Source organism: Phyllobates terribilis, unplaced genomic scaffold (genome assembly GCF_046119375.1).
Source record: "Phyllobates terribilis strain yellow unplaced genomic scaffold, ASM4611937v1 Scaffold_5__5_contigs__length_657084704, whole genome shotgun sequence".
Lineage (NCBI taxonomy): Eukaryota > Metazoa > Chordata > Amphibia > Anura > Dendrobatidae > Phyllobates > Phyllobates terribilis.
In genome coordinates, this window is record NW_027362765.1 from 195,636,543 (window position 1) to 195,660,989 (window position 24,447).

Genomic DNA, 24,447 nt, shown 5'->3' on the forward strand with positions numbered 1-24,447 from the left:
TTCATTTTACAGCAGGTTGCCAAGAACGCCAGCTCCGGCCAACAGCGAGTGCTCCAAAAAGAGATCCGGGCACTGATGCGGCGGCAACAGGTGGAACTCTCCGGTGGTGAGATTGGAAGCGTGAGAATGTGTGACCCTTTCCCTATTGCCATGCCCCCAAAAAGTGAAATGATGATTTGGTGCCGGGCAGCTATTGGTCTAAGAGGTAGAGACTACCAAGCAATGGTAGAACCCGTCTACTCAGACAGTAGGCCCACCATTTTGACAGCACGGGGGGTGGTTGATGTACGCCATGGGAGGGTGCCCGTTCGCATAATAAACATCGGGAAAAGGGAAGTGTACCTGCCCCGATATGCTACGCTAGCCAAATTGTATACCATCAATCAAAATTCTGTACAGTCCGTGGAACCCTTGCCTCCATCTCATCCAGAGAAAGGTAACGGCTCTAAAAAAACAATAGAGGACTGGTGTCAGCAACTACATTTGGGTACTGACTCCACTCCCTCACACCAGAAACAGGGAGTCTATCGGGTGGTTCAAGAGTACGAGAGAGTGTTTAGTAAACACCCGTTAGACTTCGGGCGAGTAAAGGGGGTAGAACATCACATCCCCACGGGAGACCATCCTCCCATAAAGGAGAGGTATCGTCCCGTACCCCCTGCACACTACCAACACGCCAAGGGGATGCTTAGAGACATGAAGGAGGCTGGAGTAATCAGGGATAGCTGTAGCCCCTGGGCAGCTCCACTAGTCTTGGTTAAAAAAAAGGACAACACCATGAGAATGTGTGTAGATTACCGGAAAATCAACCGTATCACACACAAAGATGCGTACCCCTTACCAAGGATAGAGGAGTCTTTGGCTGCTTTAAAATCTGCTAATTTCTTCTCCACTTTGGATCTCACTAGCGGGTACTGGCAGGTTCCTGTAGCAGAGGCGGACCGGGAGAAGACCGCATTCACCACCCCGATGGGACTTAGCGAGTTTACCTGCATGCCGTTCGGACTCTGCAACGCACCAGGAACCTTCCAACGGTTAATGGAATGCTGTCTGGGACACCGAAACTTCGAGACGGTCCTGTTATACCTGGACGATGTCATCGTCTACTCCAAGACCTACGAGGACCACCTGAAACACCTGGCAGAAGTGTTCGAAGCCCTGGCAAACTACGGCCTAAAGGTGAAACCCTCCAAGTGTCACCTCCTGAAACCAAGGGTGCAGTACCTGGGACACGTGGTGAGTGCTGATGGAGTGGCTCCCGACCCTGATAAGATCACCGCAATTAAGGAATGGCCAAGCCCCTCCAGCGTAAAGGAAGTGCGGCAGTTCCTCGGGTTGGTAGGCTACTACCGAAGATTCATTCCCGGTTTCACCAAAAAGGCAGCTCCTATGCAGGACCTCCTGATAGGCCAGTCCAGGAAGGCCAAGAACCAGAAGCCACCCTTCAGATGGGAGAAGCTGGAAGAAGAGTCCTTCCGCCAGCTGAAGATGGCCCTCACGGGGCATGAAATCCTGGCGTACCCTGATTACAGCCAGCCCTTTATCCTCTACACCGACGCAAGTAACATCGGGCTAGGAGCCGTACTGTCCCAGATCCAGCAGGGGAAAGAACGGGTAATTGCTTACGCCAGCCGAATACTGCGACCCACCGAAAGAAACCCTGAGAATTACAGCTCATTCAAGCTAGAGTTCCTGGCAGTGGTGTGGGCAGTCACCGAACGCTTTATGCACTACCTCGCCTCTTCCCGGTTCACCGTGTACACGGATAACAACCCGTTGACACACCTGGATACGGCAAGACTCGGTGCCCTGGAGCAGAGATGGATGGCCCGCCTGTCCAACTATGAGTTCACGATCAAATACCGGGCAGGACGCTCCAATACCAACGCGGATGCCTTGTCCAGAATGCCAAACCTACCGGACGTAGAGGAAGATCCAGAGGAACTGGAAGAAGTTGAACTCCCCGCGTTCCACCGTCATGGGACTATCCAGTATTCCCACCGTGTAAGGGGTAAGCAATCTGCTACGTTCAACCCCTTACCTCATTACAACTGGGCGGAAACGCAAGACAATGACCCCGCCGTCCGACTGGTGAAGGAGATGCTGACTCAGCCAGATGCCCGCCTTGACCCAGATGCTCCGGAGGAGGCCAAGCAACTGTGGGTTGAGAAGAGTCGACTGTTCCTTTACAAGGGGAAGTTGTGCCGCAGAATGGTTAACTTCCGGACGCATGAACTGATCTGGCAAGTAGTGGTGCCAAGAAGAGACGCGGCTATGGTACTGGAGGCATACCACGACGGAGCTGGGCACTTCGGGTGGAAGAAGCTGGAGTTCCTGCTGCGCGGGCGGTTCCACTGGGTAGGCATGAGGGGAACCATCGAGAGGTGGTGCAGAGACTGTGGACCGTGCCACCTAAGAAGGAAGGACCGTGCCAGCCAGAAGACTCCCTTGCAGCCCATCATCACCCGACAGCCACTGGAACTGGTAGCCCTGGACCATGTGAAACTGGCTCCAAGTAGATCTGGGTATGTCTACGCCCTCACAATCGTAGATCATTACTCCCGGTTCCTGGTGGTGGTCCCGGTCAAGGACTTAACGGCTCAAACAGCAGCTAGAGCCTTCCAGCAGCACTTCTGCCGTCCACACGGATACCCAGAGCAGGTGCTGATGGACTAGGGACCTGCCTTTGAAGCTGAAGTCTTCCAGGAGTTCTGCACTCTGTATGGCTGCCGGAAGATAAGAACAACACCCTATCATCCGCAAACCAATGGACTCTGTGAGAAAATGAACCAGGTGGTGATAGACCTTCTGAAAACATTGCCCCTGGAAGAACGCAATCTGTGGCCTGAGAAACTGCCTGATCTGGTGGACCTATACAACCACATCCCGGTAGGTTCTACCAACTGTACCCCGGCTTACCTAATGAGAGCAAGACCTGGTAAGCTCCCTGTTGATCTGGAGATGGGAGTCCTGACACCCGAGGACACTTCACCAGAAGCAGACTGGGACACAGAAAGGCAGCAGCAGTACCGGAAAGTACAGGAGAGCGTGGAGCGAAGTCTCTGTCAAGCTAGAGAGAGACAGGAGAAGACTTACAACCAATATGCTCCCGCTGTTCCCCTGGTACCTGGAGAGCAGGTCTTGAAGAGGAAGAGACGGCTCCACAAGTTGGACGACCAGTGGGAGAAGGACCCGTACACCGTACTACCCTCAAGCCATGAGAACCCGAAAGTCTGCACAATCAGTAAGGACGGAGGAGAAACCACAGCCATTGTATCCAGAGATCACCTGAAGAAGTGTCCCGAACAGCTACGGGACCCTGAAGAAGAACAAGAAGACCCTCGACCCGCAGAGGAAGGGGAGGAGATGGTTAGTACTGTACTCGGAGACTTCCCTCGGTCTTGGACTCAAGTAAATGGCGCTGTTGTGGTACCCGTCCTCACCTTCCTCCAACCAGCATCCCAAGTGCCTACGGAGAAACAGGTAGAGCTGGAAGAGCAGCCGGTCCAGGAGGCAGAAGACCCGACACAAGCAGACCATGAGGATCAACCCTCTGCTTATAGTGAGCCTGCCGTACCCCTAGTGAGCCAAAGAGCCCGTAGACAGCTGCCCAGTTTATCTTTGACAGCTCCTACACCTCGTAGCTCAGGACCAGTCAGTCAGCTCCGTAGGTCCACTAGAGCCACTAGAGGCCAGTTGCCCGTACGTTGGAGGATCTAAGTGTTTAGACTGCTTTATTTGTATTTACCTGTTTATTGTTGCCTGTAAATAATTGTGTATTTTTAGTTATTTTATAGGTGTCGTTTAGGGATTATCCGGAATCCTTTGTACATATGTTTGGAGCGTAACCCAGGAATGGACTAAAGACTGTTAAGGACTCGGGGCAGGACAGACCCCTACCTGGTTACGGCTCCCTGTTCCTTGGTGAAATGGACACCCTTGTTTTCTTCAAAAACTGCACCCGGTTGCGGACACGCCGTGACCATCCTAATGTGTTTTTCTTTATTATGCTGTTTCTGTTTATACTTGTTATGTTTACAAAAATATGTTTAGTCCTGGAGTACTAAATTTTACTAGGGGGGAATGTGGCACCCCAGGGGTCTGGTTTCCACAGTAATAGCAATATTACGTCTGAGAGCAGGTGGGAGGTCTCCTGGTCAGGAATCCTATGCATGCCACACCTCCTGCCCAGTCCTGGGAGGGGAAGAACTTCCCCTATATAAAACTAGGGCTGAGGCAGGGTTAGAAAAGAAGAAGAAGAGGAGTCCCAGATGTAGACATAGTCTAGTCTGGAGAGGAGCGGCTATAGGAAAGAAAGATCAGGAGCTCAGTGGGAGAAGTGCTCAAAGGAATCAGGGGCTGGAAGCTGTAGAGCTCGCCCTGATTGAAGAGTTCTTACCGGACCCGGAGTCTGAGGCTGTGGGGACTAATCATTACCCAGCAGCAGAAACCGCCCGGCAGGGGATTTCAGGTCCTCTGGCCAAGAAACCCGAAGGCACGGTCACACGCAAGGGACCAGCACCGCCGTCGTGGAGCGGAAGCTACCAGAAGGCCCCGAGTCACCGGCCATACGGGTGAGCACCACACGGTACACTCAGGGACGTGGGCTACTTTTATCAGCCTCTAGCAAGGTAGCCAGAAGAGTACGATTAGTTGGGGAGGCCTACAACTCCACCTGGCCAGGGGAGATTCCATCTGCTCACGAACTGACCAGGCCCCGATCGCTAGCCAGTACTCCGGGAGGGTCTACCTTTGCCACCAGTAAAGACCCTGAACTACACCGCACCGTCTCTGAGTGTTTCATCATCCCCGTCCGCTGCCCTGAGGCCATACCCCTCCCGTTGGGGGTTATACCATCCCCGCTGCACAACCGTATCACCGGCCTCAGCGGTCTGCCCTGCAGCGGCGGTCTCATGACCGCATTCAACGGGTGGCGTAGTCGAACATTCCAACATCTACTGCTAAATACTGCCGCTCAGTTTGACTCCCTGGGCACGGACCGGGTCACCGCCACGAAACTACTACCCCTCTCAGATCCGGCTCCGGGTAGGCCCCCGCGTGCGCAACGCTACTCAGCACAGGCCCAGGGGCGCGTCATATCCATCTCAACAAACAGTCATTTTGAGGACTAACTAATCCATCTGCAGAGATATCAGGCAGGCAGTGTATATAGGCAGGCAGGCAGTGTATATAGCAGACTGCAGTGCATATAGCACAAGAAGCTCCATTCCAATTCTGCCTTCTGCTGCTGTTAGATATTTCTATTCAAAGGCCCAGGTCTCAGGGGCCAGGAATACTTTTTTTTGGATCTTATTCTTAATCCTCATTATTTGCTTAAAAAGCAATCCAGAGAATACCATTTTTCTGCGCCATTTGCTTGTTGGCACTGCGGAATACAGCCAGGTCCTTTCCATATTACAGGGCTATAAATCCAGCTATTTAAAACTGTGTTTTCTCCGTCACACGGATCACATATACGTTTTCAGAAAACACTGCCATTTTTGGCCTCCATTCCAATGTTTTTTCACTGTGTCAGCGACATTTTTGACACTGGTTTGCTGTTCAAACTAGTTACCTACAGGCCAGGTATTTAAAACTCTGTTTTCTCCGTCACACAGATCACATATACGTTGTCAGAAAATACTGCCATTTCTGGCCTCCATTAAAAATTTCCTTCAGTGTGTCAGTGAAGCAATTCCCACCAGTTTACTGTTCAAACTACTTACCTACAGGCCAGGTAATTAAAACTCTGTTTTCTCCGTCACACGGATCACATATAAGTTCGCTCCAAACTCAGTCATTTGTAGTGAGCGTGGAAGATATTTTCCTCCATTTAAAATGGGCAAGGCACGTGGCAAGGGATGGGGAAGTGGACGTGTTGGTGATGGTGCATGCAGAGGCCGAGGACAAGGCCATGGGCAAGCCGAAATTGTGCCACAACAAACACCCACATCTTCTCGCCTGACCTTCCTGTCCCAATTTCTAAGGGATTGCAGCACACCACTATTGAACCCAGAGCAGTGTCAAAAGGTTGTTGGTTGGATAGCGGATAATGCTTCCAGTCACTTAGCCACCACCACCACCCTGTCTTCCACACGGTCAAGTCTCAGTAGCCGTGAGTCTAGACCGCATATTCCTCACCCTGATCCTCCTTCCTCCCACCATGTCGAGTGCCCGGAGACAACTGATCCCACACTTGGACACTCTTAAGAGCTGTTCACTTTTCCATTTATAAATTCGGGCCTCTCGCCCGGTCCACTTGAAGCGGGGCAAGAGGAGATCGCGTGTAGCGATGCCCAAATATTTGAGCAGCCACGGTCATATGACGGTGACGGTGGGAAAGTGTCACAAGAGGTGGACGATGATGAGAAACAATTTTCAGAAAGTCAGGAGGAGGACCAGGGTGCGGAAGTGAAAGACGAGGTGGTGGATGATATAGTAGCTGACCCAACCTGGCAGGAGGACATGCAGAGCGAGGACAGCAGCACAAATGGGGAGGGAGGCAGAGCACCCCAACAGGCAGGAAGAAGCAGTGTGGTGGTCGCAGACAGAAGGCAGGCAACTGTTCCCCGTAACACCAACATGAAGGAAGTTGCCAGTACAACTGTTAGGTCTTCCCGAGTCTGGTTGTTTTTTAAAGACTGTGCCAAAAACCCCAAAAAGGCCATTTGCACCACCTGCCAGGCCAGCATCAGCAGGGGTGGCAAAACGACCAGCCTGACCACCACCAGCATCATCAGGCACATGGCAGCAAAGCACCCGACTTTATAGGCCGAACCCCATGGTCCAGGAACAGTGTCTGCAGGTGGCACCATTGCTTCTTCCGCTGTTGTGCATGCAAGCCAATCCCCTGTCCATGGTGCATGCGAAGATGCCTCCTGCCCTGCACCTGTCGTTGTGCACTCTCAAGTAGCAGCATCAGGTAGTATGTCCATGTCCAGCACATCGTTCAGTTGTCCATACCCCAGTCCTTGGAATGCAAGCGCAAATATGCAGCCAACGCCCCACACTACTAAATTATCACATTTCACGACTGCTTGCGTTCGAAATGTTGCCTTTAGGCTCGTGGAGACGGAAGCATTCCGCAACATGATGACGGCGGCCATCCCTCGATACTCGGTCCCCAGCCACCACTATTTCTCCCGGTGGCGACTGGGGACGCGTGGGTCAACCCTGATTGACCTAGGGCCGACGCCAAGGATTGCGGGCCCTAGGTCAATCAGGGTTGACCCACGGTCTACAGCTCTTGCACCTCATCCTCCTCAGCCTCCTCCTCCTCTTCAGCCTCCATCTCCGAAATGACCACATCAGTCACAAGCTGGAAGCACTACAGCACTGCCTCGGCTAAGCGGCAACAGGCTGTGCTGAAGCTAATATGCTTAGGTGACAAACCGCACAATGCTGAAGAGTTGTGGACAGCTCTGAAAGAGCAGGCAGATCTGTGGCTCACACTGCTGAACCCACAGCCAGGCATGGTCGTGTGTGACAATGGCTGGAACCTGGTGGCGGCTCTGAGGCGAGGCGAGCTCACACACGTACCATGCCTGGCCCATGTGCTTATCTGCTTGTTAAAGTACGCTGCCTGTGTGCCCATTTTAGAAAGTCAGCTACAGCTTCCTCCACCCTTGCCGTGTTTCAGCAGCATTTGCAGCTTCTGGCTCACAGACTGGTGTGTGATCTCCCCATGCATTGTAACTCTACACTGCAGATGTTGGGAAGGATTTGTGAGCAGAAGGGGGCAGTTGTTGAGTACCAGCATCAACAAGGCCGTCGGTATTCAGTTCAGACTCCACACATAAGACCTCAGGAGTGGACATGAATGTCAGACATATGTACCATCCTCCAAAACTTTGAGGACTCCACCAAGATGGTGAGCGGCGATGACGCCATAATTAGCATCACCATCCCGCTTCTGTCTTCTGAAAATCTCTCTGCTCACAATCAAAGAGGATGCATTGCAGGCGGAGCACGATGAGATAGAGCAAGGATACATACAGGGTGATTACACACAGGCAAGCCTCATCTGATCCCAAAGTGGATTGGGTGACAATGAGGAAGAGGATGAGGAGGAAGGACAGGAGCTAGTTTCATGCACTATAGAAGGTACTACCTGCACAGCTGTCATACTGTCTGTTCAGCGGGATGGCCAGAGGACAGGGAGGAGGAGGAGGAGGAGAGCATGGTCAGTCATCCTCTTGGTGAGGACACGGAAGTCTTGCCTGTTAGTAGTCTGGCACGCATGGCTGAGTTTATGTTACGCTGCCTTTTCCATGACCCTCGCATTCTCAAAATTTTGGGTGACAGTCAATACTGGTTGGTGACACTTCTACACCCACGCTACAAGGATAACTTTATATCTATTATTCCTGAGGCGGACAGGTCTACAAAAATGGTGCTGTACCAGAAGGCCCTTGTTGCAGAACTATTAAAAAAATTCCCATCTGAAAACGGTGGCGGCAGAGGGCACACTTCGTTGGACAACCAAGGAGTACAGGCGAGAGAGACACAACTTCAATCCAGCAGAGGCAGGGGAACACTGTCCAAGTTCTGGGAGAGTTTTCTCAGACCCTCCCATCGCACAGGCCCTGAGGAGCGGGGTACTCTCACAAGGAGTGCAAAGTTTAGGAAGATGCTGAGGGAGTACCTTGCCGACTGTACCAACATCCTCCGTGATTCCTCTGTGCCACATAATTATTGGGTATCCAAGCTGGATACTTGGAATGAAATGGCTCTCTATGCCTTGGAGGTCCTGGCCTGCCCTGCCGCCAGCGTTTTATCAGAGCGGGTTTTTAGTGCCGTTGGTGGAATTATAACTGATAAGCGCATCCGCCTGCCAACTGAAAATGCTGACAGGCTGACTCTTATAAAAATGAACAAGGGCTGGATTGGGCCAGACTTCTCAACACCACCGAATGATAGCAGAGTAACATAAACTCAAATCCAGTGTCTTTTCTTGGGAGGTGTATTCCCATGCACCTTTTCACACCCACAAATGGGTGTGCTTCCTGATTTTGGCTATTTGCTCTTGTCGTCCTCCGTCTCCTCATCCTCCACCACCATATCACCAGGGTGACCATAGTCCGTGATGCAACACCCACATAATTTTTTTAAAGGGTGTTTATGATGCCCATAAAAAAAAATGCATACAGTATGTTCATGTATACCCCCCATGGGTTAATGTTTGTCAGCCAATGCATGGGCATTACAAGAATAGGAGGCCCGCTCCTTTCTAATGGGAATATTTTTTTATGAGGCCCTCCTCCACGTCTCTTCCAAGGGGCATTGAAGTGCCTCCAGATTTTTGGCAGCCCTTGCATTCACTGCATAGGCCAACACTATGGGAGACTCTCTCCTTTCTTATAGGAATTTTTCGTTACTGTGGCCCTGCTCTATGTGTCTTTAATTTCTTAGTGGGTTTTTTCCTAAATTTGGTCATCCGTTGGACTCACTGAATACCCTATAACTGTATAGCAGACCCTCTTCTTTCTAATGGGAACATGTCGTACTTGGTACTGTGGCCCTGCTCTATGTGTCTTTAATTTATTAGTGGGGTTTTTCCTAAATTTGGTCAGCCGTTGGACTCACTGCGTACCCTATAACTGTATAGCAGATTCTCTCCTTTCAAATGGGAATTTTTCGTTACTGTGGCCCTGCTCTATGTGTCTTTAATTTCTTAGTGGGGTTTTTCCTAAATTTGGTCAGCCGTTGGACTCACTGCGTACCCTATAACTGAATAGCAGACTCTCTCCTTTCTAATGGGAACATGTCGTTACTGTGGCCCTGCTCTATGTGTCTTTCAGAGTCCCTCCATCATCTATGAGACAGGATGTGTCTGATGATGTGTCACACACCACATTGCCAGAATAGGTTGTAAAATGTTAAAATGATATTTCCCGGTGAATGCATTTGCCTTAAAAAAATAACGTAAAAAAAAAAAAAACAGTAGGATCTTTCTTTAGTATAAAAACAGAGTAGCCAATGTAACCTCAATGTAATCACAATGTTCAGCTCCTGCACCTCCTCCTCCATCTCCGAAATGACCACATCAGTCACAAGCTGAAAGCACTGCAGCACTGCCTTGGCCAAGTGGCAACAAACTGTGCTGAAGATAACATGATTAATGCTTAGGTGACAAACCGCCCAGCACTGCAGAGTTGTTGAAAGCTGTAACACAGCAGCTTGATCTGTGGCTCTCACCGCTGAACATACGGCCAGGCATGGTCATGTGTGACAATGGGCGGAACCTGATGACAGAGAAATGACAGCCGGAGTAGATACGGTTTCCCTCTATGCCAGTACTTTCACTGAGCTAAAGAATATGGCTGTGGTGAAATACAACTCCCACTGAGAAGCTGTTTCAGAGTGAAAAACATTGGGCCCACCAGAGGATTTGATTCACCTTTCTGCCTCCGCTCAAGAGCCCCATAGCAGCTACAAAGTTAGCGCTATCATGAACTCTCCTGATGTAGAAGCCAGGGCACACCAGAGGATTCTCTGGTGGGACCGTCCAACCCTGCCGAGAAGCAGTCCTGGCTAAGAAAAGTGTGTGGGAAGGTACCCGGACACTCTATGGCTGCTTTTTTACTGAGGTGGAAACACACGCAAACACGGGGAGAACATACGAAATCCTTGCAGATGTTGTCCTTGCTGCGATTTGAACCCAGGATTCGAGCACTGCAAGGCTTCAGTGCTAACCACTGATCCAATGTGCTGCCGTTCACCCGCTGATATCTAACAGGCTGTAGAAACTTGCACCTACTTCCACTCTATCTTCAGCTCCTTTGTGAGAAACTAATGTATATGGGCAGCCACTCAGTCTACCAAATAAATTCCTGAGAAGGAAATTGGGGATGGCTTCCCTACTGGCACTGGGGGCAGTGCTAACACCATGGTGTCGTACCATAGTTTACTGAAAATATTCTAGGCTGGCAGGAAGCAAGCAGATTCCCACAGAAAAGTACCAGCAGTAATGTTCAGGGACCCACGCTTGTAGAAGGCGGAGACAACACCGGGAGAAATAGTGGCGGCTGGGGACCGAGTATGGACACGAGGCATGAGGTTGTGAAAAGTTTCCAACTCCACGAGCCTAAAAGGCCACATTTCAAGTGAAAGCAGCTTTAGAGGACTTCCTGGGAGAAATCACAGCTGGAGTAGATATGGTTTCCCAAGTCCTTTCACCAAGCTAAAGAATATGGCTGTGGTGAAATATAACTCAGCAAAAAAAGCTGTGGACTGGCTCAGTACCATCCCTGGCCACATTCACTTGACCAAGTGTTTGTGGGTAGGTGGTCCTTCCCAGTAAGTTCACTGGGGAGGGCACGGGTAATGTTGTGGGACCCGTGCTTGTGGAAGGCGGAGACGATAGCGGGAGAAATAGTGGCAGCTGGGGACCGAGTATTGACACCCGGCCGACGCCGGCTTGAGGCTGTGAAAAGCTTCCGTCTCCACGAGCCTAAAAGGCCCCATTTCAAGTGCAAGCAGCTGCCCAGAAATCTGGCAGTTTAGCATTGCAGCCTGTGGGTGGGTGGCTGCATACTTGCACTTGCATTCCAAGTAACAGAAACCTAAGCAGATGGTGGCCTCTATCATCATCATGGCCTCACCTCGGCACTATGAACTCTCCTGAAGGAGAAGCCAGGGCCCACCGGAGGAGTCTCCGGTTTTCTGGTGGATCCGTCCAACCCTGCCCAGAAGCAGCCCTGGCTAAGAAAAGTGTGGGGGAAGGTTTCCGGACACTCTATGGCTTTTTTTTTTATGTGGATTCTCAAACCAGATTGCAGATCAGGCCATTACCCAACTCTGTAGTCATGAAATTAAATGCGCAAAGAAAGATGTTTGTGTGTCAAAGCACCACCGAAAAGTACGAGTTGATGTTGGACGGGCTGCCATTGCTTCTGCAAAAGCTGCTTTAGAGGACTTCCTGGGAGAAATGACACCCAGAGTAGATACGGTTTCCCGCTATGCCAGTCCTTTCACCGAGCTAAAGAATATGGCTGTGGTGAAATACAACTCAGCAAAAAAAAGCTGTGGACTGGTGAGAAACAGTAGTGGCTGGGGACCGAGTATGGACACACGGCCGCCACCGGCATGAGGTTATGAAAAGTTTCCGCCTCCACGAGCCACATTTCAAGTGAAAGCAGCTTTAGAGGAAATGACAGCTGGGTAGATATGGTTTCCCAAGTCCTTTCACCAAGCTAGAGAATATGGCTGTGGCGAAATACAACTCAGCAAAGAAAGCTGTGGACTGGCTCCGTACTGTCACTGGCCACATTCACCTGTCCACGTGTGCAGTCCTTCCCAGTAAGTGCACTGGGTAGGGCACGGGTAATGTTGTGGGACCCGTGCTTGTGGAAGGCGGAGACGACACCGGAAGAAACAGTGGCGGCTGGGGACCGAGTATGGACACCCTGCCGCCGCCGGCATGAGGTTATGAAAAGCTTCCGCCTCCACGAGTCTAAAAGGCCACATTTTAAGTGCAAGCAGCTGTCAAAAAATTGGCAGTATAGTATTGCAGCCTGTGGGTTGGTTAGTGGTTGGCTGCATACTTGCGCTTGCATTCCAAGGAATGGGGTAGGAACAACTGAACGCTGCACTGGGACAAGGACGTGTACCGTGATTGTTGCAAGTCTGCAATGACAGGTGCATATTCGCATGCGCCAAGGATCACTTATGATGGGCACACTTTTAGGCAGTGACGTGGGAGTCAGAGATGCTTCCAGAGGTCTTCCCCATGTTGTTCCCATGTCTTTTCAGCTCTGTATGCATGTGTCTGATGATGTGTCACACACCACATGGCCAGATAAGGTTGTAAAATGTTAAAATGACATTTTCCGGTGAATGAATTTGTCTTGGTTGAAAGCAATGCAAAAGTGCAAAAATGCATCAAAAACTCTACGTGTGAACATAGCTCAAGGTGTGGAGGAGTATTTTTGTTTTGGGTTATTTATTTTGCCTTATATACAAGTCATTACCCTGGAAGGGATGTTCCTTAACATATTTCCCAGGTAAATCCATTTTGGTTTCGTTTTTGTGTTTTATTGTGAGTCCGTAAAATTGGCGTAATACTCTGACAACGTTGTTGACAGCAGTGATCTGGGAGTCAGAGATGCTTCCAGGGGTCTTCCCCATGCTGTTCCCATGTCATTTTAGCACTGTTCCCATCAATTTGGGCAATTTTTAGGCCCTCTGCAGACCGCCAGGGGGAGCCGCCTGAAAAATGCTCGAGTTTCCCATAGACTTACATTGGGCTTGTTGCTTGGGTCGAGCACCCGAGTATTCCAATGTGCTCGACCCGAGCAACGAGTACCCGAGCATTTTAGTGCTCGCTCATCACTAGTAATAGTACATATAAATAACATAGGATACTTAGTTAAGACTATTTTGATCAAAAAAGCGTAAAAGCCTTACCACCACAACAGGGTATACCGAATCAGGAAGGCCCTATGCGCATTTTGTTTTTTTCTTGAGTTTTGTCTGTGAAATGGCCACAGTGTGAACGTGCTCTTACACATTGCATGTATTGCAATTTATGCTCCAGCTCATTTCTTAGGTTTTGATATATCTATTGAGGTGACTTAGAGCCCATTTAGTTGGAACAATAATTTTAGAATGAGCATTTGTAGGAACACTTGTTCCAATAATCGGCTGGTCTACGCTAATTTGTTGCATGTGATGATTTTTAAAAACCTACAAAATCATCTTTATTAGCAGCACATTGCCCTCTAAAAATTGGACATGTGCCACCGATAACATTACATTCTATGCTCACAAAACATTTGTATTAATGGTCATTCTGAGCTCACATGAGTGTGGTCAGCCGGGCATTAAACAACCGCTGATTGGCTTGCACGTAGCTCGTGAGCAGTTTTATCACAGTCATGACAGTGCCATGTAATCCCAGCATTTACATTCACTAGTCTTTAAGTCTGTCCATTCACTTTTTACACTTTGTAGGGAAATAGCAAGAGTGTCTCATCCTGAAAACCTCGAATTCACTGCAGGAAACTAATTGAAGCGATAAAAAGTGGAAGTGGAACGCATTTTTCTAATCTAGCTTTTACAGATATGTAATTATCTGATTTCACAGAAAACTTAAAATAGAAAGAAAAGAAGATTAATGTTAATGCGTCTGGAGAAGGCGATGGGGATATTACTACATAGGGTGCCTGGCTACATCTTTTAAATTGTCATTTAGCTCTGGTTCATTTGTGATATCTTGATTGAGAAAATTTCAGGCTAATTGTAAGACATTAGTAGTGACTGATATTTTGCCAGAAATTTATGAAAAGTGAGCTGCATAGAAAAGAAATAATATGTTATGTTGACCATATAAAACTTGTCTTAGTAGGTTATCTTGCTTGACTTAAAGGGGTTGTCCGGTCAAAAGTGATAAGTCTGCAGTCACTCTGTGTGATTGAAAACTTATGAATCCCCCCAGCGCAGACATTGTGCGCTGCGGGGATTCGCCAGTATGAGACCCGGTACCTGAGGCTATGTATACACTATACATACCCCCGGCCATTCAGCTCCACCTCTCTCCATTCGCTTGAAAGGAACAAGGCCACACCCCATCTAGTGACTTGGATGGCCAGTGGGTGCGTCCACCTAGAAGGGGCAACCTCGCTCTATACAAGTGTATGGAGAGCGAGGCCATGCCTACTGGACAGGGGTATGTATAACACACACGTACCCTCTGTTACCGGGTCTCATACTGTCGAATCCCCGCAGCACACAATGCCAGCGCTGGGGGGAATCATAAGTCTGCAGTCACACAGAGTGACTCCAGACTTATCACTTTTGACTGGACAACCCCTTTAAAGGAGCCGAGGAAATAGGTATACTTCCTTTGGACATACATTACAGACCAAAAGTTTGGACACACCTTCTCATTTATAGATTTTACATTCACACTGAAGGCATCAAAACTATGAATTAACACATGTGGAATTGTGACACCCCAGGGGTCTGGTTGCCACAGTGATAGAGATATTATGTCTGAGAGCAGGTGGGAGGTCCTTTCGTCAGGGATCCTGTGCATGCCACACCTCCTGCCCAGTCTTGGGAGGGGAAGAACTTCCCCTGTATAAACCCGGGGCTGAGGCAGGGTGAGTCAGACAAGGAGAGTGGAGAAGAGAAGCAGCATAGGAAACAGCAGAGTTACAAGGAGTCAGGGGCTGGCAGCTACAGAGCTCGCCCTGACTAAGAAGATTCTTTACCGGACCCGGAGTCCGAGGCTGTGGGGACTAACTCCAACCCAGCAGCAGAATCCGTCGGGCAGGGGATTTCAGGTCCTCTGGCCCAGAAGCCCGAAGGCACAGTCACACGCGTGGGACCAGCACCGCCATCGTGGAGCGGAAGCCATTAGAAGGCCCCGAGTCACCGGCCATACGGGTGAGCACCACACGGTACACTCAGGGACGTGGGCTACTTACATCAGCTTCTAGCAAGGTAGCCAGAAGAGTACAGTCAGTTTGGGAGGCCTACAACTACGCCTGGCCAGGGGAGATCCCATCTGCTCAAAGACTGACCAGGCCCCGTTTGCTAGCAAGTACTCCGGGAGGGTCTGTCGTTGTTACCAGTAAAGACCCTGAACTACACCGTACCGTCTCTGAGTGGTTCCTGCTACCCCCATCATCCACGTCGGCTGCCCTGAGGCCATACCCCTCCCGTTGGGGGTTATACTATCACGCTGCACAATCCTACCACCGGCCTCAGCGGTCGGCCCTGCAGCAGCAGCTTCCTGGCTGCACTCAACGGGTGGCGTAGTCATCAACTATTTACTACTAATAGACTGCCGTCTAGTTTGACTCCCTGGGCACGGACCGGGTCACCGCCACGAGATTACAACCCTCCACGGATCCGGCTCCGGGTAAGCTCCCGCGTGCGCACCGCAGCGCGACACAGGCCCAGGGGCACGTCAACTTTGGCGTAGTCGGCAGGATTTCGTGCCCGCAACCACCGGGTACTGCGTGCCTGAAAAGCAAAGACTGTTCAAACTTACCAGTGGTGAAGGTTTCCCGCCATCCGGCGCCATCTTCTACCTTCTTCCCGCCATCCGCGAAGTTTTCCCGCCATCCGGCGCCATCTTCGACCTTCTTCCCGCCATCCGTGGAGTTTTCCCGCCATTGGACGCCATCTTGAGGACGCCGCGCGGGAAGAAGAGGGGCGTGGACTCCGAAAGCGCGCGAGAACTGAAGCCCCGCCTCACGTCCGGACGTTGCGTAAGGTCCTGGAAGGAGCCCAGCAGACGCCGACGTCACAGGAGCGCGACGGAAGGTCCTCAACCCTGACGATCCACTGCGGAGCCGCGGCCTACGGAAGAGGATCATCGCAAGGTAGGCCACGGTCCACTAGGGGGGAGGAAGATGTCGGATACGGAGGAGAGCTTCACTGCCTCAAACCCCCGCCAGCGCTACCGCTGCTGCAGTTATGCCCTTCACCATGCCCTATATCCCGGGAGCAGCTTGGCTACCCCAGTACTCAGGGGAGTCACATACCCTGCATGACTTTAGAGAAAAGCTGGATAGCCTCTTCCAGGTGTACCCCCTCACAGAAGAGCAAAAAGTGAGCATCCTGGTGGCCCAACTAACCGGGGCAGCCAAAAGGGAAGTAAAATCCTGGCCACCTGGGAGGAAGACTGTCGCAGGGATACTAACCCGGCTGAAGGACACCTTTGATACCCGCACCTCAGCCGAGATTAAGCTTAGATTCTACGGGTGCAAGCAGCGAGCGCATGAGAGTATAAGGGACTATGCACTAAACCTACAAGAGGCCCTGAGGGCCATAAAGCAGACCGACCCTGATGGGGTGGGAAACGAGGACAGGCTGTTGACTGAACAATTTATAGAGGGTTTATATTGCAATGCCCACCGAACCCAGTTGCGGGCAATGGCCTTACAGGATCCCCATCTGGACTTTGCACAGTTCAAGGACAGAGCCATCCGGGTGCTCCGAGAACCGGCACCGGGTGGCGTTGTGACCCACAGGCGCCCAGCTATCACTTACCACCAGGAGGCGGCGCCCTTGTCGGCAGGGCCTGTGGGAGCTGATGCGCAGGCTTTGGACAATGACCCGGCTCCAGACCTACACCATCAGGTCCAAGAGCTAGCTAAGAGCGTTGCTGCGCTAACCCGAACTGTGCAGTCTTTACAGGTTTCCACCCCAGGGAAGATCCAGCTGGCATCCGGACCGGAGGACATCCCGTGGCGTCGACCAAGGAGGACCCCACCGGCCAGAGGAAGACCCAGTGACCGATACAGTGAGGACGGACGACCCATCTGCCGCCGCTGCAATCAACCCGGACATATGGCAAGGTACTGTTCTTTAAACGGGCACAACCTGGGGTAGAGGGCCAACCCCCAGGAAAAAGATCACCAGGCCCATCGAACTGGCGCGACAGATATGTGGGAGGACGTCCAGTCTTGCCTGTGGTACTGGATGGCATTCCCATGAGTGCCCTACTGGACACCGGGTCACAGGTCACCACCATCCCGTACGTGCTCTTCAAGCAGTACTGGAATGACTCGGATATTACCCGCTACCCCGACGACGACTTGAGTATCATCGCCAGCAATGGTCAGCCCGTGCCACAGATCGGATTTAAAGAGGTGACCATCAAAATTGGTAGAGTCGAACTGGCCGCACAGGGACTGATCATTGTAGATATCGATAAACATGAGAGTCACCCAAAAATAACTCTAGGAACTAATGTAATTGAAAATTGTCTTGCAGAGGTGATTTTCCTTTTACAGCAGGTTGCCAAGAATGCCAGCTCCGGCGAGCAGCGGGTGCTCCAGAAAGAGATCCGGGCACTGATGCAACGGCAACAAGTGGAACTCTCCGGCGGTGAGATTGGTAGCATAAGAATGTGTGACCCTTTTCCTATTGCCATGCCCCCAAAAAGTGAAATGATGATTTGGTGCCGGGCAGCTATTGGTCTGAGAGGTAGAGATTACCAGGCAATGGTAGAACCAGTTTACTCAGACAGTAGGCCCACCATTTTGACAGCACGGGGGGTGGTCAATGTACGCCATGGGAGGGTGCCCGTTCGCATAATAAATATCGGGGAGAGGGAAGTGTACCTGCCCCGGTATGCCACGCTAGCCAAATTATATACCACTAATCAAAGTTCTATACAATCTGTGGAACCCTTGCCTCCATCTCACCCGGAGGAAGGTAACGGCTCTAAGAAAGACATGGAGGACTGGTGTCAGCAACTACATTTGGGTACTGACTCCACTCCCTCACATCAGAAACAAGGAGTCTATCGGGTGGTTCAAGAGTATGAGAGAGTGTTTAGTAAACACCCGTTAGACTTCGGGCGAGTCAAGGGGGTAGAACATCACATCCCCACGGGAGATCATCCTCCCATAAAAGAGAGGTATCGACCCGTACCCCCTGCACATTACCAACACGCCAAGGGGATGCTTAGAGATATGAAGGAGGCTGGGGTAATCCGGGATAGTTGTAGCCCCTGGGCAGCCCCATTAGTTTTAGTCAAAAAGAAAGACAACACCATGAGGATGTGTGTAGATTACCGGAAAATCAACCGTATCACACACAAGGATGCGTACCCCTTACCAAGGATAGAGGAGTCATTGGCTGCTTTAAGATCTGCTAACTTCTTCTCTACCTTGGATCTCACTAGCGGGTACTGGCAGGTTCCTGTAGCAGAGGCGGACCGGGAGAAGACCGCATTCACCACCCCGATGGGACTTAACGAGTTCACCTGCATGCCGTTCGGACTCTGCAACGCACCAGGAACCTTCCAACGCCTAATGGAGTGTTGTCTGGGCCACAGAAACTTCGAGACGGTCCTGTTGTACCTGGACGATGTCATCGTATATTCCAAGACGTATGAGGACCACCTGAAACACCTGGCGGAAGTGTTCGAGGCTCTGGCGAGTTACGGCCTAAAGGTGAAACCCTCCAAGTGTCACCTCCTGAAACCAAAGGTGCAGTACCTGGGACACGTGGTGAGCGCTGACGGAGTGGCTCCCGACCCCGATAAGATCACCGCAATTAAGGGATGGCCAAGCCCCTCCAGCGTAAAAGAAGTGCGGCAGTTCCTCGGGTTGGTAGGCTACTACCGAAGGTTTATTCCCGGTTTCACCAAAAAGGCAGCACCTATGCAGGACCTCCTGATAGGCCAGTCCCGGAAGGCCAAGAACCAGAAGCCGCCCTTCAAATGGGAAGAGCTGGAAGAAGAGTCCTTCCGCCAGCTGAAGATGGCCCTCACGGGGGACGAAATCCTGGCGTACCCGGATTATAGCCAGCCCTTTATCCTCTACACCGACGCCAGTAACATCGGGCTAGGAGCCGTACTGTCCCAGATCCAGCAGGGGAAGGAACGAGTAATCGCCTACGCCAGCCGAAAACTGCGACCCACCGAAAGGAACCCCGAGAATTACAGCTCATTTAAGTTAGAGTTCCTGGCCGTAGTATGGGCAATCACTGAGCGCTTTAAGCATTACCTCGCTTCTTCCCGGTTCACCGTGTACACGGATAACAACCCGCTGACACACCTGGACACGGCAAGACTCGGTGCCCTGGAGCAGAGGTGGATGGCCCGTCTGTCCAACTACGAGTTCACAATTAAATACCGGGCAGGACGCTCCAATACCAACGCGGACGCCCTGTCCAGGATGCCCAACCTGCCGGACGGAGGAGAAGATCCGGAGGGACTGGAAGAAGTTGAACTCCCTGCGTTCCACCGTCATGGGACTATTCAGTATTCCCACCGGGTAAGGAGTAAGCAGGCTGCTACGTTGAACCCCTTACCCCACTACAGCTGGGCGGAAACGCAAGACAGCGACCCTGCCGTCCGACTGGTGAAGGAGATGCTGACTCGGCCGGAGGCTCGCCTTGAACCAGACGCTCCGGAGGAAGCCAAACAACTATGGGCAGAGAAGAGTCGACTGTTCCTTTACAAAGGGAAGTTGTGCCGCAGAATGGTTAACTCCCGGACGCATGAATTACTCTGGCAAGTAGTGGTGCCACGAAGAGACGCAGCCATGGTGATGGAGGCATACCACGACGGAGCTGGACACTTTGGGTGGAAAAAGCTGGAGTTCCTGCTGCGCGAGCGGTTCCACTGGGTAGGCATGAGGGGAACCATCGAGAAGTGGTGCAGAGATTGTGGCCCGTGCAACCTGAGAAGGAAGGACCGAGCCAGCCAGAAGACTCCCCTGCAGTCCATCGTCACCCGGCAACCGTTGGAACTGGTAGCCTTGGATCATGTAAAACTGACCCCAAGCAGAAGTGGCTACGTCTACGCGTTAACCATCGTGGATCATTACTCCCGGTTCTTGGTTGTCGTCCCCGTCAAGGACTTAACGGCTCAAACAGCAGCTAGAGCCTTCCAGCAGCACTTCTGCCGTCCACACGGGTACCCGGACCAAGTGCTGACGGACCAGGGACCTGCCTTTGAAGCGGAGGTCTTCCAGGAATTCTGCAATCTGTATGGCTGCCGGAAGATAAGGACGACACCCTACCATCCGCAGACTAATGGACTTTGTGAAAAAATGAACCAGGTGGTAATGGATCTTCTAAAAACGTTGCCCCTGGAAGAACGCAGTCTGTGGCCTGAAAAGTTGCCCGATCTGGTGGACCTATACAACCACATCCCGGTAGGTTCCACCAACTGTACCCCGGCTTACCTAATGAGGGCAAGACCTGGTAAGTTACCTGTTGACCTGGAAATGGGAGTCCTGACCCCCGAGGATACTTCACCAGAAACAGACTGGGACACAGAGAGGCAGCAGCAGTACCGGAGAGTACAGGAGAGCGTGGAGCGAAGTCTCTGTCAGGCTAGGGAAAGACAAGAGAAAACTTACAACCAGTATGCTCCCGCTGTTCCCCTGGTACCCGGAGAGCAGGTCTTGAAGAGGAAGAGACGGCTCCACAAGTTGGACGACCAGTGGGAGAAGGACCCGTACACCGTACTGCCCTCAAGCCACGAGAACCCGAAGATCTGTACCATCAGTAAAGACGGAGGGGAAACCACAGCCATTGTATCCCGGGACCACCTGAAGAAGTGTCCCGAACAACTGAGGAACCCTGAAGAGGAACAAGAAGACCATCGACCCGTGGAAGAAAGGGAAGATATGGTTAGTACCGTGCTCGGGGACTTTCCTCAGTCTTGGACTCAAGTCAATGGTGCAGTTGTGGTACCCGTACTCACCTTCCTCCAACCATCATCCCAAGAACCTACGGAGCAACGGGTAGAGCTGGAAGAACAGCCGGTCCAGGAGGCAGAAGACTCCACACAAGCAGAACAGGAGAATCAACCCTCTGCTTATAGTGAGCCTGCCGTACCCCTAGTGAGACAAAGAGCCGGTAGACAGCTGCCCAGTTTACCCTTGACAGCTCCTACACCCTGTAGTTCAGGGCCAGACAGTCAGCTCCGTAGGTCCACTCGGGCCACTAGAGGCCAGTTACCCGCACGCTGGAGAATTTAAAGTGTATAAATTGTTTTATTTATGTTTTTCTGTGTCTTGTTGCTTGTGTATAATTTTGTGTTTCTAGTTATTTTTAGGAAACCTTGGTGGATTTACCGGGAATCCTTGTATATAGTTGGAGCGTAACCCAGGATGGACTAGAGACTGTTAAGGACTCGGGGTAGGACAGACCCCTACCTGGTTACGTCTCCCTGTGTTGGTGAAATGGACACCTTTGCTTTTCTTCAAAGACTGCATCCGGTTGCGGACACGCCGTAACCATCTTATGTGTTTTTCTTATAGTATTGTTATTGTTATACTTTGTTATGTTTTTCTAAATGTGTTTAGTCCCGGAGTACTAAATTTCACTAGGGGGGAATGTGACACCCCAGGGGTCTGGTTGCCACAGTGATAGAGATATTATGTCTGAGAGCAGGTGGGAGGTCCTTTGGTCAGGGATCCTGTGCATGCCACACCTCCTGCCCAGTCTTGGGAGGGGAAGAACTTCCCCTGTATAAACCCGGGGCTGAGGCAGGGTGAGTCAGACAAGGAGAGTGGAGAAGAGAAGCAGCATAGGAAACAGCAGAGTTACAAGGAGTCAGGGGCTGGCAGCTACAGAGCTCGCCCTGACTAAGAAGATTCTTTACCGGACCCGGAGTCCGAGGCTGTGGGGACTAACTCCAACCCAGCAGCAGAATCCGTCGGGCAGGGGATTTCAGGTCCTCTGGCCCAGAAGCCCGAAGGCACGGTCACACGCGTGGGACCAGCACCGCCATCGTGGAGCGGAAGCCATTAGAAGGCCCCGAGTCACCGGCCATACGGGTGAGCACCACACGGTACACTCAGGGACGTGGGCTACTTACATCAGCTTCTAGCAAGGTAGCCAGAAGAGTACAGTCAGTTTGGGAGGCCTACAACTACGCCTGGCCAGGGGAGATCCCATCTGCTCAAAGACTGACCAGGCCCCGTTTGCTAGCAAGTACTCCGGGAGGGTCTGTCGTTGTTACCAGTAAAGACCCTGAACTACACCGTACCGTCTCTGAGTGGTTCCTGCTACCCCCATCATCCACGTCGGCTGCCCTGAGGCCATACCCCTCCCGTTGGGGGTTATACTATCACGCTGCACAATCCTACCACCGGCCTCAGCGGTCGGCCCTGCAGCAGCAGCTTCCTGGCTGCACTCAACGGGTGGCGTAGTCATCAACTATTTACTACTAATAGACTGCCGTCTAGTTTGACTCCCTGGGCACGGACCGGGTCACCGCCACGAGATTACAACCCTCCACGGATCCGGCTCCGGGTAAGCTCCCGCGTGCGCACCGCAGCGCGACAGAGGCCCAGGGGCGCGTCAGAATTATATACTTAACAAAAAAGTTTGAAACAACTGAAAATATGTCTTATATTCTAGGTTCTTCAAAGTAGCCACCTTTTGCTTTTGATGAGCTTCAAGAGGTAGTCTCCGGAAATGGTCTTCCAACAATCTTGAAGGAGTTCCCAGAGATGCTTAGCACTTGTTGGCCCTTTTGCCTTCACTCTGCGGTCCAGCTCACCCCAAACCATCTCGATTGGGTTCAGGTCTGGTGACTGTGGAGGCCAGGTCATCTGGCGTAGCACCCCATCACTCTCCCTCTTGGTCAAATAGCCCTTACACAGCCTGGAGGTGTGTTTGGGGTCATTGTCCTGTTGAAAAATAAATGATGGTCCAACTAAACGCAAACCGGATGGAATAGCATGCCGCTGCAAGATGCTGTGGTAGCCATGCTGGTTCAGTATGCCTTAAATTTTGTATAAATCCCCAACAGTGTCACCAGCAAAGCACCCCCACACCATCACACCTCCTCCTCCATGCTTCACGGTGGGAACCAGGCATGTAGAGTCCATCCGTTCACCTTTTCTCCGTCGCACAAAGACACGGTGGTTGGAACCAAAGATCTCAAATTTGGACTCATCAGACCAAAGCACAGATTTCCACTGGTCTAATGTCCATTCCTTGTGTTCTTTAGCCCAAGCAAGTCTCTTCTGCTTGTTGTCTGTCCTTAGCAGTGGTTTCCTAGCAGCTATTTTACCATGAAGGCCTGCTGCACAAAGTGTCCTCTTAACAGTTGTTGTAGAGATGTGTCTGCTGCTAGAACTCTGTGTGGCATTGACCTGGTCTCTAATCTGAGCTGCTGTTAACCTGCGATTTCTGAGGCTGGTGACTCGGAAAAACTTATCCTCAGAAGCAGAGGTGACTCTTGGTCTTCCTTTCCTGGGGCGGTCCTCATGTGAGCCAGTTTCTTTGTAGCGCTTGATGGTTTTTGCAACTGCACTTGGGGACACTTTCAAAGTTTGCCCAATTTTTCGGACTGACTGACCTTCATTTCTTAAAGTAATGATGGCCACTCGTTTTTCTTTACTTAGCTGCTTTTTTCTTGCCATAATACAAATTCTAACAGTCTATTCAGTAGGACTATCAGCTATGTATCCACCTGACTTCTGCACAACACAACTGATGGTCCCAACCCCATTTATAAGGCAAGAAATCCCACTTATTAAACCTGACAGGGCACGCCTGTGAAGTGAGAACCATTTCCGGTGACTACCTCTTGAAGCTCATCAAGAGAATGCCAAGAGTGTGCAAAGCAGTCATCAAAGCAAAAGGTGGCTACTTTGAAGAACCTAGAATATAAGACATATTTTCAGTTGTTTCACACTATTTTGTTAAGTATATAATTCCACATGTGTTAATTCATAGTTTTGGTGCCTTCAGTGTGAATGTACAATTTTCAAAGTCATGAAAATACAGAAAAATCTTTAAATGAGAATGTGTGTCCAAACTTTTGGTCTGTACTGTATATAAAAGCATAGTTTGCTGTACTTTTCTAAAAAAAGTTAACTTTTCCTAAAACTGCTCAAACATAGGCAGAGTTAAGCTATATCTGACCATTAGAGTCTACCTGTGACCAAACCTCTACATGCTCAGACATTACATGCAAGCTTATTAGAGCCATACTGGAAGGATCAAAACTTG